The 8,510-nt window shown below is 41.8% G+C and overlaps 1 non-coding gene across 1 annotated transcript; it reads left to right on the top strand.

Moving 5' to 3' along the window:
- Window positions 1-6,378: 6,378 nt before the first annotated feature.
- Window positions 6,379-6,451, top strand: TRNAM-CAU (transfer RNA methionine (anticodon CAU)). The gene has a single exon. It is a non-coding gene; the product is annotated as a tRNA-Met (tRNA).
- Window positions 6,452-8,510: the final 2,059 nt, after the last annotated feature.

The following is an 8,510-nucleotide window of genomic DNA, read 5'->3' as shown; positions in this document are numbered from 1 at the left end:
CTTTCTTAAACGTCACATTCAACTAGTTAATTAATGCTGTCAGACCTGCCTTCAGATTCTATCCAGAATCCAGTCACTCCCATCACCCCTGTCATTACCGTGCTGACCCAACCCACCATCATTCCTCACCTCCATTATTTCTGTCCTTTTCTGACTGCTCTCTGCTTTCTCCCTACCCCCACTGTCTTTTTAAAAGCTAGATCATAATTATGTCACCTTCTGGTTCAAAACTCTTCAATCTCACTCAGTAAAACCCGGTTTCTTCTCATGGCCTACAATTCCTCTAAGAGAGTCAGTCCTCCTGACTCTGACCTCACCTGCTCCTCACCTTCTAGCTCATTCTTCCCGGCCGCACTGACTTCCTTGCTGTTCTTCAGTCTTGCTGAGCATTGTCCCACCTCAAGACCCACTCCTCCTGATAAACACACAGAGCTTGACCCCTTCCCCTGCTTCCTTCAGGCCCCCTTGTCCCCACTGTTGCCACCTTCCCTGACCTTTTCCTGTCCTCCCTGCCTCCCACTGTTTTATTTTTCTCCATCTGACTTGCTGTGTACGTATATTTATATACAAGGATGTAGTGTGCCTCTTGGAGAAGGCAATGGCAACCCACTCCAGTACTCCTGCCTGGAAAATCCCATTGTCGGAGGAGCCTAGTATGCTGCAGTCCATGGGGTCGCTTAGAGTTGGACACGACTGAGCGTCTTCCCTTTCACTTTTCACTTTCATGCATTGGAGAAGGAAATGGCAACCCACTCCAGTGTTCTTGCCTGGAGAATCCCAGGGAGGGGGGAGCCTGGTGGGCTGCCGTCTATGGGGTCGCACAGAGTCAGACACGACTGAAGCGACTTAGCAGTGGCAGCAGGCGTGTGCTTCCTTACTTTTTTCCTATCTCTCCCACAGAAATGTAAGTTCTGTGAGGGAAGGAACTTTCTTTTATTACCTGTTTTAACCCTAGTGCTTGAAACCTGGTAGACACCTGGGGGAAAACATTGCTAAATGAATGAACAAACAATGCTGAACATTCAGGTTATTTAAGCTTTGTACAAAGATTTGTGCATATTCTTTCCATATTTTATGGTTGATACCTTTTGTGAATAATTCTCAAAATGAGAAGGTAAAGACATTTTTTGGCTTCTAGTAAAAGTTATCAAACTGCTTTTCAAAATATTTAAGCCATTTAAGTAGAAGATGGGGGCTTTCCAAAGGTGATAACTTTCATCTTTGGTATATTTTTCAGAGAGGTGATTATTTATTTATTTTTTTATCTTTTATGGGCCTAAGATTTAATTAATCATTAAGGTCTGATGAGATTGACAGTAGTTTAACTAAAAAGATTTAGATGATAGGTAAACAGTACACTGTTTTGCTTTCTATTCCTATTATCAGGATCTGCTGGGCTTAATTCCTTTTTCCTCCCCTCTGGAAGAAGCTTACTAGGAAATCTCTTGGAAATTTTTGCTTAATCACCTCTTGGATTTTAAGAATGAGGGCTTCCCTAGTGGTTCTGACAGTAAAGAATTTGCCTGCAATTCAGGAGACCCAGATTCCATCCCTGGGTCAGTAAGATCCACTGCCAGAGGGAATGTCAACCCACCCCAGTATTCTTGCCTGAGCATTTCCATAGACAGAGGAGCCTGGTGGGCTATAGTCCATGGGATTGCAAAGAGTTGGACATGACTGAGAGACTTTCAAACTTCTTTTTAAATTGCCTCTCAGATTTTAAGAATGATTAACATACTTGCTTTGTTGTTTGTTTAGCAGAAATAAAATATTACCTCCTGAAAATTTACCTCCCTATGTATCTTGGTGTAACTGTCTTTAGTTGATTTATAACAAGACCTAATGTAGAATGTGTTGCCTTGGATCATCAGAAGACTTTTTTTTTCCCCAGAAAAAAAAGAAAGAAAAAAAAAAAAAAAAAAAGATGGGGGCTTCCCAGGTGGTGCAGTGGTAAATAATCCACCTGTCAATGCAAGAGATGTGGATCCGATCCCTGGGTCAGGGAGATCCCCTGGAGTAGGAAATGGCAACGCACTCCAGTATGTTTGCCTGGGAAATTCCATGGACAGAGGGGCCTGGCGGGCTACAATCCATGGAATCACAAAGAATTGGACACGACTGAGCCCAAGCAGAAGGAACCACTTATGTGATGCTCCTGCTAGACATTCTTGGTTGAAACTTTTCCATATGTTTTGTAGGAAAGACTAGCAAAACTGATTATTTTTCCATATTTATCTGTAGCCATCAACAGTGCTGTTGTTTTTTTTTCCCTTCAGTTTTATTGAGATGTAGTTGACATACAGCAGTATGTAAGTTTAGAGTGTTCAGCCTAATGATTTGACTTACATACATCATGAAATGATAATCACAGTAAGTGTAGTGAACACCCATCACCGTGAGCAGATAGAAAAATTAAAGACAAAATGGTTTCCTTTTGATGAGAACATCAATAGTATACTTAAATAAATTAATATAATATTACTTTAAAAAATTAAAGTCTCACCCACAGGCTTTCTCATGTTCATTCACCTTTTTGGTTCTGACCTATCCTTCTTGTTGTTCAGTCGCTTAGTCGTGTCGGACTCTGTGACCCCGTGGACTGCAGCACTCCGGGCTTCCCTGTGCTTCACCGCCTCCTGGAGCTTGCTCAGACTCATGTCCATCGAGTCAGTGGTGCCATCCAACCATCTCGTCCTCTGTTGTCCCCTTCTCCTCCTATCAATAGTGACTTTAATTAAAGGTGAACTTATCAACCTACTTTAAACACCCCTTCCTGTTTTCCTGCACTAAGGGTCGTAGTGACTTTAATTAAAGATGAACTTATTAACCTATTTAAACACTCCTTCCTGTTTTCCTGCACTAAAGGTCATATTGGCCTCACAATTTCTGGATTCTAAGTCCTGTTTATTAGCATTTATCTTATAGAATTCTCACACTGGAAGGAAAGGCAGTTTTTTCTGCCTCCTTGACTATGCCCTTTTAAAAAATACCAGGTCCCTCCCCACGATATTTTCTTTTTCCTGTTAATATGAACATATGTATAGATTATATATGACCACTTGAGTATACTTTATACAGGTGTATTTTTTCTGTCTTTGGCTGTGCTGGGCTTTAGTTGCAGAATCTTTAGCTGTGGCATGTAAACTCTTGGTTGCAGCACATAGGATCTAGTTCCCTGACCAGGGATGGAACCCCGGGCTCCTGCATTGGGAGCAGGCAGTCTTAACCACTGGACCACCACAGAAGTCCCACAGCCCTGGATTTTTTTGACCATACCGTGAGAAAAATGTATGAATATATATTGGTCTCTGTTCCTACCTCCTTGTATCTTGCTCAGTGGTAAGAGTGTCAGAGCATCTTTTGTCCTAATATTTGATCTTTGATCTTGGTTCCTGACACAGAGACTTAGGAATCCTTTGGCATTTCTTGTGTGACAGGAGTGTCTTTTGTTCTAGTGAGGTGACTGTGGTGGGCTTCTCAATAACTGCAGGATGGGGCAAGGGCAGTGCTGGGCACCAGAAAGACCAAACCATGATTAGAAGTTCACCCCCCACCCCCTCTGAGAAGGGGAGAGGGGCTGAGGACAGAGCTAATGAGTGATCATGACTCTGTGATGAAGCCTCCACAAAACCCCCAAAACTAGGGTTTAGAGAGCTTCTGGTTGGTGAACATGTCCACATATTGGGAGGGACGCCCCAGGGACAGAGGCACTCATGCTTGGGGCCCTCCCAAATCCAGGCCCCGTGTATCATCTTATCCGGCTGTTCATCTGTGTCCTTTGTTACATAATACATTGGTAAATGCAGGTAACTGTCTCCCTGCATTCTGTGACCTAGCAAATAAACAAGGAGGTGGGCAGTAGGAACCTCTGATTTGTAGCCAACTCAGACAGCTTTTTTGGGTAACCTGGGGACCTATTACTTGCAAACGGCATTTGAAGTGAGGGGCAGTCTTGTGAGACTGAACCCTTAACCCATAGAGTCTGCCTAACTCCAGTTAGTGTCAGGATTGAATGGAATTGTAGTATCAGCTAGCAGTGTAGAGAATTGCATGATCTGTGGGAAACCCACACACTTGATGCTGGAAGAGTGAGTGTGTCAGTATTATGAGAATACAGGAGAAATACACAGGAGGAGAAGGGTAGGTTTCCCATGTACCTTCTCACTCATTTCATTTACTTGTTTGCAAAGTCACTTTATCAGAGACGCATCATCCCTCGATCTAAACAGCACCACCATTCTCATTACCCTGGCTTCTGCCTCAGTCTTGGTCATGGCACCTCCTTCTACCAGCCAGACTTTATAACTTTGCTTGCTCATCCTTTCTCTGCCTTCTAGGATACAAGTTCCAGGTGAGCCCAGGCTTTGTTCTTTGCTCCATCCTCAGCTCCTGGATTAGTGCCTCTCACATAGGAATGGTTTAATAAATATTTATTTGATGAAAGATGAATAAATGAATGAATAATAAGTACTACCCATTTACTATACTATGGGAGCCTTTGACTGGTAATATATTTGGAAGTGACATGTTACACAGCACTCTACACAAAATAGAAGAAACTCGCATATCTCATGTGTGCGTGCGTGATGTTACTTCAGTCATGTCTGACTCTGTGAGACTATGGACCATAGTGCTCCAGGCTCCTCTATCTGTGGGATTCTCCAGGCAAGAACACTTGAGTGGGTTTCCATGTCCTCTTTCAGGGGATCTTCCCAATCCAGGGACTGAACCTAAGTCTCCTGTGTCTCCTGCACTGGCAGGCAGGTTCTTTACCACTGTGCCACCTGCGAAGCCCCACACATCTCACATGGAAGCTTAAGACCATTTAAACTACATAAATGAGCACTTTTCTTTTAAAACCTTTTTCTTCTATGCACACAGCAAAGAAGAAGTCAACAAAATGAAAAGACAACCTGTGGAATGGGAGAAAGTATTGTAAATGATGCAACTGACAAGGGGTTAATATCCAAAATATGCAAAGAGTTCATGCAGTTCAACATCAAAAAGCAAACAAGCCAATCAAAAATTAGACAGAAGACCTAAATAGACACTTTTCCAAAGAAGACATACAGATGGCTAATAGGCACATGAAAGGATACTCTCAACCTTGCTCATTAGAGAAATGCCAACTCAAAAACCACAGTGAGGACAAAATGACCATCTCAAAAAGTCTCCAGGTAATGCTGGAGAGGGTGTGGAGGAAAGGTGGTGGTGGGAGTGTAAATTGGCGCAGCCACTATGGAGAGCAGGATGGAGGTTCCTTATAAAACTAGACATAGAGCTACCATATGATCCAGCAGTCCCACTCCTGGGTATATCTAGAAAAAATGAAAACTCTAATTCAAAAAGATACATTCACCACAACATTCATGACAGCACTATTTACAGTAGCCAAGATATGAGATCAGCCTAAGTGTCCCATCAACAGATAAATGGATAAAGAAGATGAAATATATATATATATGTACATAATTGAATATTACTCTGACATAAAAGTAATGAAATAATGCCATTTGCAGCAATGCAGATGGACCTTGAGAATATTATGCTTTGTGAAATAAATCAGAAAGACAAATACTGTATGACTTTACTTATATGTGGAATCCAAAGAATAATGCCAGTCAATGTATATGCAAAAAAACAGACTCACAGATGCGGAAAACAAGCTAGTGGTTACCAGAGGTGGGTGGGAGGAAGAGACAAATTAGGGGTATGGGATTAATAATACAAACTACCACACATAAAATAGATAAGCAACAAAAATTTATAGCACCAGGAATTATTTGTCCTGCTTCCCTGGTGGCTCAGTGGTAAAAAATCTCCATGCCAAGCAGGAGTTTGATCCATGGATCGGGAAGATCCCCTAGAGTAGGAAATGGCAACCCACTCCAGTATTCTTTTTATTTTCCACTCCAGTATTCTTGCCCTGGAAATCCCATGGAGAGAGGAGCCTGGCATCCATGGAGGAGTTATATCCATGAGGTCGCAAAGAGTCAGATACAACTTGGCAACTAAACAGCAACCAAGAAAGGTATGATGGAATACAATCTGCAAAAAAAAGCAAGCCATGCTGTACACCTGAACCTAATCCAACATTGTAAATCAATTATACTTCAGTGAAAATTAAAACTGCTCTATTTTTGTTCCAGTCTCTCATTACTGTAGTCTGGCTTCTTACAGCTTACATATAGTGCTCCTCACATCTAGTCTGGCTTCTCCTGAGGGCTCTTCCCTCTTTCCTCGGCTTCCAGGTGGCCACCTCCTCTGTGTCTTCACGTGGTCTCTGTGCTCCTGTGTCCCGCCCTGGTGTCTCTATTTCCTCCTCTTACAAAGACACCAGACAGATTGAATCAAGACCCACCCTAACAGCCTCATTGTGTCCTCTTAGCGCAGTAGGGAGCGCCTCAGTCTCATAATCTGAAGGTCTTGAGTTCGTGCCTCAGAGAGGACAGATCATACCTTTGGACTTCTCTGGTGACTCAAATGGTAAAATGTCTGCCTACAATGCAGGAAGCCTGGGTTCGATTTCTGGGTTGGGAGGATACCCTGGAGAAGGAATGGCAACCCACTCCAGTACTCTTGCCTGGAAAATCCCATGGACGGAGGAACCTGGTAGGCTACAGTTCATGCGGTCGCAAAGAGTAAGACACGACTGAGCGACTGAACTTTCACCTTTCACCTGTTTACAGGCCTTTTCTCCAGTTACAGTGACACTCTGAGGTACTGGGGTACAGGCTTCAACATGAATTTTGGCGCAACACAAATCAGTTCACAACAAGTAGCTTCTGGGCTTCCCTCCTAACCTCGCTGGCCATTCCCTTTGAGCTTTCTTTGTTCCTTCTCTTTTGTCTTGCCTCTAATGTTGCACTGCTCAGGACTCAGTCTTTGGGGGCCCTTCTCCTTGTTATCTACACTTTATTCTTATGTTATCTCATCTACTCTCATGGCTCTAAATATTATTGGGTTGACCAGAATGCTTGTTTCCTTTTTTCTGTAAGATGGCTCTCCTAGCCCTTAGGTGTCTTTAACTTCATTTGAAACAATTTTGTTAGATTGTATTGTGACAGCTATCAGATCAGCATGCATTTTTTAAAAAAAATCAAAATTGATGAATTTTTGTGTAGCTATTTTAATATTGAAAATGGAAGAGAAAAAGCAACATTTTTGACATATTATGCTTTATTGTTTCAAGAAAGGTAAAAACACAACTGAAATGCAAAACAAGATTTTGTGTAGTGTATAAAGATTGAACCTGTCAAACCTGATTTGTGACATTTCATGCTTGAGCTTTCTCGCTGGATGGTGCTCTACGGTGGGATGGACCAGTTGAAGTTTATAATGTCAAATTGAAAAACTAGTTGAGAAAGTCAATGTTCTATCACACAGGAGATAGCTAACATACTCTAAATATCCAAATCAAGCATTGAAAATCATTTGCACCAGCTTGGTTATGTTCATCGTTTTCATGTTTGGGTTCAACGAAAGTTAAGTGAGAAAAATCTTGACTGTAATTCCACATATGATTCTCTACTTAAACTAATGAAAATGTTCCATTTTTAAAACAAATTATGAGCAACGAAAAGTGGATACTGTGCAGTAATATGGAATGGAAGAGATCATAAGGCAAGCAAAATGAACCACCAACAACCACATCAAAGGCTAGTCTTCATCTTAAAAAAGTGATGTTGCATATGTGGTGGGATCGGAAGGGAGTCCTCTCTTACAGTTCCTTCTGGAAAACCAAACTATTAATTCCAACAAGTACGGCCCCCAGTTAGACCAACTGAAAGCATCACTTGATGAAAACCATGCAGAATTAGTCAGCAGAAAACTCATAGTCTTCCATCAGGATAAGGCAAGGCTGCATGTTTTTGTTTTTGTTTTTTTAATTTTTTTCATTTATTTTTATTAGTTGGAGGCTAATTACTTTGCAATATTGTAATGGTTTTTGCCATACATTGACATGAATCAGCCATGGATTTACACGTGTTCCCCATCCTGATCCCCCCTCCCACCTCCCTCCCCATCCCATCCCTCTGGGTCTTCCCAGTGCACCAACCCTGAGCACTGGTCTCATGCATCCAACCTGGGCTGACAATCTGTTTCACACATGATAATATACATGTTTCAATGCTATTCTCTCAAATCATCCCACCCTCGCCTTCTCCCGCAGAGTCGAAAAGTCTGTTCTATACATCTGTGTCTCTTTTTCTGTCCTGCATATAGGGTTATCATTACCATCTTTCTAAATTCCATATATATGCATTAACATACTGTATTGGTGTTTATCTTTCTTGCTTACTTTGCTCTGTATAATGGGCTCCAGTTTCATCCATCTCATTAGAACTGATTCAAATGTATTCTTTTTAATGGCTGAGTAATATTCCATGGTGTATATGTACCACAGTTTTCTTATCCATTCATCTGTTGATGGGCATCTAGGTTGCTTCCATGTCCTGGCTATTATAAACAGTGCTGTGATGAACATTGGGGTACACGTGTCTCTTTCA

This window comes from Muntiacus reevesi, chromosome 1 (assembly GCF_963930625.1).
Source record: "Muntiacus reevesi chromosome 1, mMunRee1.1, whole genome shotgun sequence".
Classification (NCBI taxonomy): Eukaryota; Metazoa; Chordata; class Mammalia; order Artiodactyla; family Cervidae; genus Muntiacus; species Muntiacus reevesi.
This window is presented reverse-complemented; position numbering and strand designations above follow the sequence as displayed.